The sequence below is a fragment of the Symphalangus syndactylus genome, chromosome 21 (genome assembly GCF_028878055.3).
Source record: "Symphalangus syndactylus isolate Jambi chromosome 21, NHGRI_mSymSyn1-v2.1_pri, whole genome shotgun sequence".
NCBI classification, from domain to species: domain Eukaryota; kingdom Metazoa; phylum Chordata; class Mammalia; order Primates; family Hylobatidae; genus Symphalangus; species Symphalangus syndactylus.
Genome location: NC_072443.2, coordinates 40,899,840 through 40,909,533, shown reverse-complemented (window position 1 = coordinate 40,909,533; position 9,694 = coordinate 40,899,840). Strand labels below are relative to the sequence as shown.

The window sequence follows — 9,694 nt, the reverse complement described above, 5'->3', positions numbered from 1 at the left end:
TTCACGCACTTTAGATTGTGCATACCTTTATGTTGAGATTGCATACCTTTAGGTTGAGGTAAAAAGTTACCTCTTCTAGGGGTAGCTTTTTATATTTTTATCTCAAAGCTTTTTATATTTTTCCCTACAAGTTTGTCTTGTTCATTAGATTGTGAAATTTAAGGTCAAGGAAAAAGATTTTTGTATTTTACTTTTGTTTTGTTTGCTTTTTCATCTCCAAACTTCTCAAGGGGTCCAAGAAATACAAAATATCAACGAAAATTGTTTTTGAACTTAGAATATTTTATTGCTACCTTCTTCAAATTTATTTTTTAATACAGATGCAATAAAATGTGTGTTTTTGGTATAGAGTTCCATGTGTTTTGATAAATACGGAGTAGTATAACACCACTACAATCAAAATACAGAATATTTCTGTCAACCCATATGCACACACATACACAACACACACACACACCACAAACACACAGGTGCTAGCCTTTTTCAGTTAAGCCTTTACCCCCTGACAATTACTAATTTGTCTCTGTCCCTGTAGTTTTCCTTTGTCAGAATGTTATATAAATGGAGTAACACAATATTAGAGCTTCATGTCTAGCTTATTCAATTAGTGTAATGCATTTGAGATCCATCCATGTTGTAGCATGTATCAGTACTTTGTTCATTTTTATTACCAAGTAATATCCCATTGTACAGATATACTACAATGTATTTATCCATCCCCCAGTAGAGTACATTCAGAAGTACATTTGTTACAGGAAGGGAGTCCCAATCCCGATCCCGGAAGAGGGTTCTTGGATCTCATGCAAGAAAGAATTCAGGGCAAGTCCACAGTGCAAAGTGAAAGCAAGTTTGTTAAAAAAGTAAAGGAATAAAAGAATGGCTATTCCATAGAGCAGCCCTGAGGGCTTCTGGTTGCCCATTTTTATGGTTACTTCTTGATGATTTGCTAAACAAGGGGTGGATTCTTCATGCCTCACCTTTTTAGACAATATAGGGTAACTTCTTGATGTTGCCATGGCATTTGTAAACTGTCATGGTGCTGGTGGGAGTGTGGCAGTGAGGACTACCAGAGGTCACTCTCATAGCCATTTTGGTTTTGGTGGGTTTTGGCCATCTCCTTCACTGCAACCTGTATTATCAGCAAGGTCTTTATGACCTGTATTTTGTGGTGACCTCTTATCTCATCCTGTGACTTAGAATGCCTTAACCATCTGGGAATGCAGCCCAGTAGGTTTCAGCCTCATTTTACCCAGCTCCTATTTAAGATGGAGTTGTGGCTGGGTGCTGTGGCTCACGCCTGTAATCCCATCACTTTGGGAGGCTGAGGCAGGTGGATCACCTGAGGTCAGGAGTTCGAGACCAGCCTGGTCAATGTGGTGAAACCACATCTCTACTAAAAATACAAACAAAAAATTAGCCTGGTGTGGTAGCGAACATCTGTGATCCCAGCTACTCAGGAGGCTGAAGTGGTAAAATCACTTGAACCTGGGAGGTAGAGGTTGCAGTGAGCTAAGGTTGTGCCACTGCACTGTAGTCTGGGTGACAGAGCAAGACTCCATCTCAAAAAACAAACAAAAACAAAAAACAAGATGGAGTTGCTCTGGTTCACATGTCTCTGACATTTACCCCCTCCCTTTTATAAGGGAACCCTTAATTCTAAGGGTTGCAGAGGGATGGAAATCCATCTTCTGTAACTTCTTCAGGCTGAATGGGGTGATGATATTTCAGCCTAACTATCAGGGTCTCTTGTGTTCAGGGTAGAGAGGAGCTCAGTCAGAAAATATCAGTGTGGAGAGGGCCGTTCATGACTCTCAAGTTTCGACAAGAGGTGATATCTGGAAGATTAGTAAGTGTTTAGTTTAAGGAAACATTCAGTAAGCTTGTTCTATATTCCTACACAAAGACTATAACAGCAATATATTCACAAGAGTAAAGCAAAATAAGTAAAGTTATTCCAAGTAAACTGAGTTAGAAGGCTTTTCATGAACTGGGCAACTGTTGGAACTAAGCTGATATGGGGCTATTAGCTATTGTAATGTGCCCAGAATTAGAATACTGATCCAGATTTTTACATTACCCATCCCTTTTGTTTCTTCTGAGCAATAGTCAGAGATCATTATTTGGTTTACAGGAATAAGCAGGGTTAGCCTAAATTGCAGAAACAAATGTAAAAACAACTAATGAGACTAGAATTTAATAAGTGTACTATCGTTCTTGAAATATAATATTTCTCTCTCCACTTTCCCATTTTTACTAAAGACAAACATAGTAAGACCAATTTGCTTTATTATACTTGGCCTGATAATTTGTATAAAGTGCAGCAAGAATAATTATTTTCCACATAAGCTCTTTTTAAATTGGCTTTGATGGAACTCTGTTCCATAGAAGGAATTTCAGATAAGACTTTTTTAAAGCCGAGCCCAGCCATGGGGGTTTAACCCTCAAATATCTATAAGTTGGGTAAATTTTTTCCTCTTGAGGTCCCAAGATAACTTGGGGATTCTGGACCTGTCAGAAAGTGACATTCATTACTCACTACAGATCAGAAACCCTTTACAGGGACTGTGTAGGCAAGGTATGAGGCCAGTTCCTCGAGGGGCTTTTATTGGCTTTATAAGTCAAGTTTAATTCCTTAAAGGAAAACACACCATTCCAGTCAAAGCCTTGTCAAAATAACCAATTTCTCTAATTGTGTCCCTTACAAAATAAAACAGAATCTTACTGAACTTATGCAAATAACTATATTGCCATAAGTTAAGAAAACTCACAACTAGTTTCCAAATTCTGGAGAAATCAGGTAGAGAGAAACAAATATGCTCCAGATTTTGTTCACAAGAGTATACTTAATTGCTACAAGCTGTAAATAGCTCAAAAGAAAAGTTTCCTTGCCTCTGAAAAACAAAACAAAGGATCAGCATCATTTTAAGCAAAGCTAAAAAGATTACTTCCGTTTTCTATTGGTTCAATTAATTCAATTAATTCCTATCTATTTGATGTTCATGAACATTCCAGCTCTTCATGAGAGTTCTGAAAGTTGTTTCTTCTGTTCTAATGTTACAATTTCCAAAGTTATTAGAAACCTTCATTTAAGAACACCTGTTAGAGTTCTATAGTTGATTATGATCCACCTTTTGAAGAGGATTAAAACAAGACAACAATTATCTGTGGATGGCAAAACATCTTAGGACAGCCACAGTCAAAAACACGATTGACAAAGAAATGTGGTTAATTTTGTGGCATAGAATGATTTTATGAAACAATTATAATTATTAAAAACCTACACTAAGTCATTAGAATTATAGGAGTTTCTCATTATTTTAGAACACATACTAATAATGTATTTATGCAAATATAGCCTAAAGAAAACCAAACAACATTTCATATTTGATAATGCTTCCTGTATTATTTTCATACCAAATAAGCCAAATGTCACTGTTGCATTAGTGCATTATTGATGTCAAACCCAATTTTTAATAAAACATTATAGACATATTTATCCATTTCAATGTTTAACCATAAGGTAAGATTCTTATAAACCTTTGATAACCCTTTACATTTTTTTTTGTGTGTGTGAAAGAGCAGATCAGTGCTTGAAGAAAAACCTGATGTGCTATTATTCCGATGTTTAATTTATGGAAAAACTGAATAATACCCCTCTAACTTTAGCCAATATGTTCACACACAGAATCTCTTACAATTAATTTTTATAAACCTTCCACAACAGTTCAAACCTTCAACTTTATTCCATCTAATTTAAAACAATTCTTTAACCTTTTAGGCAAAAAAATCCACATTCCTATGTCTTCTTATAATCTTTTACCAAAAGTACATTTTAGTTTTCTTACATACCTTACATGTAAAATTGTTTCTTCAGTAGTCTCAGTTACATATTACATGTTTACTTTTAGTGACTTTTACTTATGGTGAAAACCCTGGTTAGTAAGTAGTTTTAATTGTGTACTAGTTGCAGAGCCTAGCCTAGGACACACCAGGCAGAAGTGCAGATTAGAGCTGACTCTACAGCATAACTAAGGGGCGTGGCTAACTCCAGATGTTCCCTGGCCTTACCTTACTTAAGCAGGCAAGTTGTACAGTAAGAGTTATAGTGGCATTTTATAAAGCATTTAGAAGGCCTAACAACTTTTGAATTGTACAACATTTCTTGCATAAATTCCCTTTCACAAATCCTTTTATGACTTACACAGACCGTCTGAGACATTCTTGGACTTCCTGACTTGCCTTAAACATCCCTCCTTTTAAACAACCAGTCATTTTACTTTAGGACAAGAATTTACCATGCAAGATCCTTTCTTACATAAAATATCTTTCTTTATATTTTTCTTTGTATAGGCAGGGGACATGGCTAATTTCACATGTCCCCAGGCCTTATCTAGAATCTAATGGCTTAAAGGTAGGTAAACTGAACAATTTTTTAAAGTCAGAGAAACAGTTTGACCTTAAAGCATTCTGCAAATTTGGTATCTGACCTTAATTTAGACTTAATGTCTACATTTTCAGGACGTTTTATTTTACCAGCAATCTTTAAAACTGTCTTTATTTCCAAAAGATTACTAAAGTCATGTGAACAAAAAGGCATTAAATTTTCTATTTTTCTGGCAAAATATTTGACTTAAGCACTTATTTTTTCTAAGTCAATTAGAGTTCTTTTATATATAAACACACAACAACATATAAATACACAGACAGACAGAAGATTCAGCACTTGTACGATTTTTTACTTGCCAGTTTCTTAATTGCATGACTGGCTTCAGGGTGGAGCCCTTGTAAGAACAGGGCCAGAAAAGCCTGTGTTTCTAGGGCAAAATAGGCAGCAAATAAGCAGCTGAAGGCAAAGATCCCCAATATTAAGAGCGCCATTTTATACTGGATACTGGATCCCCAAGAGGAGGGAAACACTACGGGAGAAGACAGTGCACTGCTTTTACTTTGCACTTCATTGCAAGGCAAGCCAAAGCCAATCAGCCCATTTAGTAGTCAGCCCATCCCTCATGGGAGTCTTATCTCTCAGTCGGGGGTTGGGGATGGTTCCTTATCTTCCAGGTGGCCAAGAACATGCTTCTCTGATCCAAGGGTGCAAAGAGTCAGGTATCCCTCCATAACTACTATTAGCTATCACTTAAAGTATATTTCCTACCTAAGTATTACAAACCAAAGCACTCTCATAATGTGAAGTAATTTCTGATACCCCCAAAACTCAAAGCCATCAGAGAACACGATGCAGAACAGAGCCTTTAATTTTGAGAGGGATCTACTTGCTTTTAATTCCTGGGATTTCATGAGGAAAAAAAAGGGGGGGTTTTGTTGTTGTTTTGTTTTTTCCCTAAAACTGGGTCTGTGGTGCCTCCTGTTTTTCCCAAGGAGTCCCAGGCTATCAGAAGTTATCTTAGGGACTGTCATGTGTGCATTAAGAGTGGCAAGACAAAAAAAATGGAGAAAAATCATTCAGTCAACTGAGAAGAAAAAACCTTTTTTCCAGAAAAACAAGTTCCAAGAAGAGAAAAGCATAAAGGCCTTTTAAATATATCTATAGCTTGTTTATCCAATTTAATTAAGCTGACTTTTAACCATAGTGCTCTTTAAAAAAGAAATCCTTTTAGATCTCTTATTATCCAACTTTAGCCATGCCAAGTGGCCAATATTTCTAGCTTCTGAACATTACCAAAGGTAACCTCCTAGGTGCTTAGAGAAAGGAAAATTTAAGGCAGTCCATGGAGAAGAGAATAGACAAGGTCATGCAGATATTAAACCAGAAACGACTTACTTCCTAGGTGGGGAATTGAACCCAGACAGCCACTGTGAAAGTGCAAAAATCTTAGCTACTGAGCTACAGGATGGGGCAGTCCCCATTTTCTTTCCCAGAAGAAGTCTAGAGTAGTTAATTTTGAGCTCGCAAAGCCTTTCAACTATTTAATATGATTTTTAGAGCTAACTATGACATGAAGCCTAAAATTCCTGTTCCCTGGATGGTGGAGACTAGGAGAAAGTACTGCCACGTGGTTAAAAGGTGAAGCTCCCAAGGACATAAAACAATGTGGAGACTTTATCTAGTTTTTTGTTTGTTTCAGGGACCTGCAGCCAAGTTTGTTACTAATCAGCTTGCTGGGTCATCTTGAAAAGTGGGCTTACAAGTGTTCTAAGCCTATGTTTTATTCTACAGAAAAACAAATTCATAGCACAAAATACAGCAGCTTAAAGCTAGCCCTAGAATTCTTTTTCCCATTAAACAAAACTTTACAGAGGAGATAAACATATATATATATATATATTTGTTTTTTCCATTCATTCAACCATTCGCACAGAGAGAGAAGATAGAAATCTATCTGGTAAGAAATTCTTACCCTTTTGCCTGCATGCCAGGATTCTGGGTTCCCTTTCCCTGACCGGCCCTAGTGATCCAGCTTGCGGCACCGTGATCCAGCTTGCAGCACCATCACCCTGGGGGTCAAGCCGTATCGTAAAGGAAAATTATTTTTTTGTTCTGGCTAGAGCAAAATACATGTGATAAAACATACACATTAGTCACTCTGCTTAGCACCCAATATCAAACTGGCAAGGCTTAAATTTGCCCTCAGATGGGCCCTGTCATCTTTAACCTCCGACTACGAGTTTCAACATGTGGTCTCTAGGCAAGATGGTCACCCTGAGTAACAGTGAAGATAAGAAAAGGGAAAGGAGAGAAGGAAAGTATTGCCCTGTGGCAGGGTGGGGAAGGTGAAGGGTATAGGGAGGCCAGAAAAAAGACCCACTCATTGCAGCAACACTGAAGAGTTCAGGTGGCTGCTTCTTGGTAGCAAAGGGATCTTTTTCAGCAGTCTCGTTAGCTCTCATTTTCTGTTTTATGAAGGAAAAAGTTCCCCACGTCCCACAATCCTGTACATGCCTAACCCTGTCACCCGCAGCCATCAGCAAAGAGTGCAACGCAGATTAATTAGCAGTAACCTGTTCTTAGTCAAGAGAGACTTTACCAAGAGGGGCCTCTGACCCCCTAAATCTTACAAGGGACTCTAACCTTCCTAAGTCGGGCCTCTAACCCGAGGTGGGTCATGTGTTATTGCCTTTATTAAGAGGGGCCTCTAACCCACTTTATCTTAGAAGAGACTCTAACTCCCCGAAGTTAGGCCTTTAACCTAATCTCCTTCTTTACCCCGGTATCCCACCACTTACCCAAAGCTGTTCAATCAGTGCTGCAGTCTATTTCTTTTGGGTTGAGGGGTGGGTCTCCTCAGTATTGTCCCTTTTATGCTTCATGAGAAAGATGTTTTGCTTTTTTGTTTGTTGTTTTTTTAGAACAATTCAGCAAAACAAAATTCCTGTTGATTGTTGGAAAACATTGTTTCACACATACATCAAACAGGCCAAAAAAAATAAACAGCAAATTCATAGACAAAAAAGGAAAAAAAAGAAACCTTTTATCTTTGGCCTTTTTAATCATCTCATACAAACCAGCTACTTATAGTATAGCTAAGTACATACACAAAAAAGTTACTGGAATGCTCGGAATAAGATTGCTTTTCTGTTGTCGTTTTTGCCTTCTTTACAAGGTTTTTTTTTTTCTCCTTTGAGATTATAATGAACATGGTCACACCACAAGTAAAGTCAGAAGTAGGACAGAGAACACTCCGAAGGATGGTTTGGTCATCCGAGATCATTAAAAATGGCTGACCCTAACAATATGTACAAAAATATAAAATGTAAATAAAAAATACAAACAAATTTCCTTTTTAAAGTACTTTTAAGAAAAAAAGCAGGGCCTTGGAAGTTTTGGTTCTTTTTTCCTCCCCGTTGCAAATTCTCATGGTTTGGGTTGGGTGGTGGAGAGCGCGTGTCATCTGCGGGTGGCACTGCCCACGGTGGGCAGGCGGGCCTCTCTACCTGAAGGTGACCACGTTCAGATTCTGAGACGGGAAGTGGAGGGTGAATAGGTCACGGTGGCCTTTTTTTAAAATTTAACTTTTCCTTTTATGCTGTCTAGTCATCCTCGTCGGTCTTCTGCTTCTTGGTATTGACATTGTCATCCTCATCATCTTCAGCTGCCCGCTTGCCCATAAGCTGACTCAGCTTCCTCATCTTTATCTTCATCCTCTTCCTCACCATCACCTTCTTCTTCCTCCTCCTCTTCCTCCCCACCTTCTTCCTCTTCTTCGTCTCCCTCATTGTCAGCCTCCTGCTCCGCATTTTCCTCATTAGCATTCCCGTTAGCAGGGGCGTTTCTTCCATTTTTCCACCTCTTCCACAACTTCCTTCTTCTCCTTTAAGTCCTTGGTGGCGATTTCTGAGCTGGTGTCTACGGCTGCGTCTGACATGGTGGTGCAGGCTGGTTATCCGATGCAGGGGATTAAAAAGAAAGCGAGAGTTCAGGGACTCTGGCGATAAAGCTGCCAGAGCCCACGGCGGCTGAGGCGAGCAAGGAGGCGGACGAGGCAGAATGCAAAGATGGCTTTTCAGAGCAGCCAGTGGGGCGAGAAAGATGTTACTGGACCCCACCACTTACCCAAAGTTAGCCTTTGGTTTGGGGGTTTCTGCAGTATAATTACTTCTGGGGTCACCAGAAAGATGTTACGGGACCCCAACACTCACCCAAAGGTAGCCGTTGGGTCAGGGTTTCTGGACTAGAGTCCCTTCATGGTTGCCAGAAATATGTTACAGGAAAGGGATCCTGATCCAGACCCTAAGAGAGGGTTTTTGGATCTCGTGCAAGAAAGAATTCAGGGCAAGTCCGCAGTGCAAAGTGAATGCAAGTTTATCAAGGAAGTAAAGGAATAAAAGAATGGCCACTCCATAGACAGGGCAGCCCAGAGGGCTGCTGGTTGTCTTTTTGTTTTTGTTTCTGTTTTTGTTTTGAGACTGAGTTTTGCTCTTGTTGCCCAGGCTGGAGGGTGATGGCACAATCTTGGTTCACTGCAATCTCTGCCTCTGGGTTCAGGCGATTCTCCTGTCTCAGCCTCCCGAGCAGCTGAGATTACAGGCACACGCCACCACACCTGGCTAAATTTTTGTATTTTTAGTAGAGATGGGGTTTCATCATGTTGGCCAGACTGGTCTCAAACTCCTGGTCTCAGGTGATCCACTTGCCTCAGCCTCCCAAAGTGCTGGGATTACAGGCATTGAGCCACTGCACCTGGCCTGGTTGTCCATTTTTATGGTTATTTCTCGATGATGTGCTAAACAAGGGGTAGATTATTCATGCCTCTCCTTTTTAGACCATATAAGGTAACTTCCTGATGTTGCCATGGCATTTGTAAACTGTCGTGGTGCTGGTGGGAGTGTAGCAGTAAGGATGACCAGAGGTCACTCTCATGGCCATTTGGTTTTGGCTGTCTCCTTCACTGCAACCTGTTTTATCAGCAAGGTCTTTATGACCTGCACGTTGTGCTGACCTCCTGTCTCATCTTGTGACTTAGAATACCTTAACCGTCTGCGAATGCAACCCAGTAGGTTTCAGCCTCATTTTACCCAGCTTCTATTTAAGATGGAGTTGCTCTGGCTCACATGCCTTGGATATATTCAGTTTGGGGCAGTTATAAATAAAGCTGCTCTACACATCAGAGTAAAGCTTTTGGTGTGAACACAGGTTTTCATTTCATTTGGATACATATCTTGGAGTAGGCCACATAAATTTTTGTTTAGTGAATTAATGAATTGACTAGTATGCAGTGTTTTTTATTTTCCTCTA

At 39.5% G+C, this 9,694-nt stretch overlaps 1 pseudogene; it reads right to left on the bottom strand.

Annotated features, from left to right (window-relative positions):
- Positions 1-7,341: 7,341 nt before the first annotated feature.
- On the bottom strand, positions 7,342-8,378 carry LOC129471337 (prothymosin alpha-like; annotated as a pseudogene).
- Positions 8,379-9,694: the final 1,316 nt, after the last annotated feature.